Source organism: Etheostoma spectabile, chromosome 15, assembly GCF_008692095.1.
Source record: "Etheostoma spectabile isolate EspeVRDwgs_2016 chromosome 15, UIUC_Espe_1.0, whole genome shotgun sequence".
NCBI lineage: Eukaryota > Metazoa > Chordata > Actinopteri > Perciformes > Percidae > Etheostoma > Etheostoma spectabile.
This window is the reverse complement of record NC_045747.1, coordinates 32435203-32437503: the sequence shown is the minus strand read 5'-3', so window position 1 is coordinate 32437503 and position 2301 is coordinate 32435203. Positions and strand designations below refer to the sequence as shown.

At 41.3% G+C, this 2301-nt stretch overlaps 1 long non-coding RNA gene across 1 annotated transcript in view; it reads right to left on the bottom strand.

The window, feature by feature from the left end:
- Positions 1 to 2301, bottom strand: part of LOC116703179 (uncharacterized) — a 14669-nt gene that overhangs the window by 8571 nt on the left and 3797 nt on the right. Inside the window, exon 2 of the long non-coding RNA XR_004335369.1 lies at positions 1791 to 1795. This is a non-coding gene — a long non-coding RNA (uncharacterized LOC116703179). The remainder of the gene's footprint in view (positions 1 to 1790; positions 1796 to 2301) is intronic.

The window sequence follows — 2301 nt, the reverse complement described above, 5'->3', positions numbered from 1 at the left end:
GTGTGTGTGTGTGTGTGTGTGTGTGTGTGTAAAGGCCCTACAGTATATACCAGTGTGTTCAATAAACTGGTTTTACAAAACCAGCAGACTTTATTCTAATGGAACATCAGTAATCTGCTGAACGATGTCTAATCCCGAAACACACGCATACGCATACACACACACACACACACACACCCTTAGAGAAGGACATGGTATGCAATCTCACAGCAGTGTGCACATTTACACAAAGAGCTGTGATCTAATCTAACCCTGACCCTCTTTACTGGCTCCAATATGTCACACCAGATATGACATCAGATTAATGGGTGAGAGTGTGGACATTTCCTGGATTAGAAACAGCTTGTCTAAAGACAGAAGGTGTTTCCAGAGCCTTCACTGTGGAAACTACAGGGTGGCCTGTGTTTCAGGGACGGCCTTAAATGAAGTCAAGAGGTCTAGCCAGTGCAGACAAACCATAAAGCTGCACTAATCAATTTTTTGTCAGTTGGTCGGTTGATCCACAACTTTGGTCCGTATTAAAATATCTTAACTACCCCTGACTTTTCATCTAGTGCTGCCAGCAGGATGATTTTTGTGGTTTTGGAGTGAAACATCTTGACAACTATTGGATGTATTGCCAATTTTGCTACTGATATTTAAGGTCCCCTGAGGATTGACTGCAATAACTTTGATCCCCCTGACTTTTAATTAAGCCCCATCATCGGGTCTGAAATTCCATTTCTCCAGTTCTTTGGTTTATGACCAAAAACCTAAACAACTAATGATATTTCCATCAGCCTTTGGGTGTGTGCTCATGCGCGTAGATTCAGAGGTTGCACGCTGAACAAGTTTGAATGCTCTTGTGCAAAACTGCACATGCACCATACAGAAGCAGGATTTTGGATTCACTCCCACATGTGAATCAAGTTCCTCTTTCAGAGTCTATTTACTGTGTAATTATATTTTATTTGCGATTCTAACATTGCTATTTAAAATGTCCTTATAAAGTAGCAACATCCTTGTCATCCTGTTGAGTACAAAAGATATTTCTCTTTATCGCCAAGGGCAACAGGGGCTGAACTACAGTATGAAACAGACAGTCAATATTAGACAGTCAATATTAGTTTAGTCTTGCATTGCCAGACAGATCTCTACAGTACTGTGAGGCGACACCATGCACACATTCTGGGACAGGAGAAGAAACGCTCTGGGTTATGTGCGTTTCTTTTTACCAAATACTATCATCTTGGGCGGTGCTAAGCTCCGGATGCAGCAACAGTGGCTCTGCAAAATAGTCTTGGGAAGGAACTAGTTTTGGTGAAACATTTGCACCCTGCAAAAGAAATGCCACATGCAGTAATAAATGAAGTTAACTGTTCACACAATACAGTAACATGAGCTATTTCTTTTAAGAACAACAGATCATGTTTCTTGACCACAATGATTTTTTGTTGTTTTTTTGTGATCGAATTTTTTAAGAGCCAAACACAAGTGCAAAACATTGGTACAGACGACAATATACAGAAAGGTACACTACACACACAGAAAAAAGCACAGTGCACCTTTTCCACAATTCTTCCTTGCGATCAAATGTTTCACTCTAATACAAAGAGAGGAAATGCGGGAAGAAGGGACCCACAACAGAAACACCACAGCAAGAACGATGCTTGCAGCTCACAAACAAGACACACAGAAACAGACAATCACACAAACAAACAAGAGGCACTGACATGGAGACCTGCACAAGACTAAAGGGACCAAACACACGAACAGACAGAAGTGAGGAGGCTGTAGCACAAATCTACAACATGGACTTCAAGGTGTTGTCAAGCAATGCTGAGCCAAATGTCCAAAGTCCTTTTCCTGGGTTCCACATGTGGCTGCTGTAAGTCCAGCAAAAACAGCGCATTTTTGTGTTTTAGAGAGTTGAAGGGCTGACAGTTCATTCAGAATCAAAAAAAGGTATAGTATTATATAGTATACAGGTATGCATATTGGTGAGACCATAATTGATTGGTGAATGGCTTGAGCCAGAGGCTTTAGAGAGAGGACAAATAGTGTAGGACTCAAGGGGCAACCTTGTCGGGAGGATCTGGAAACTGGAAACAAAGAGGAGGAGGTGCGTCCGTTTAAGACTCTGCCTGAGGGATTAGAATACAAAGCTTTAATCATAACAATGAAAGTATTACCAAAGCCCATCACCTATAAGACTGATCATAAAAATGACCACTCATGTCTGTCAGAGGTTTTCATTGAGTCAAGAGAAAGAAGTGACATTGGGGTCTCACTATCTTTTGACGCATCAACAATGTGGAGAAG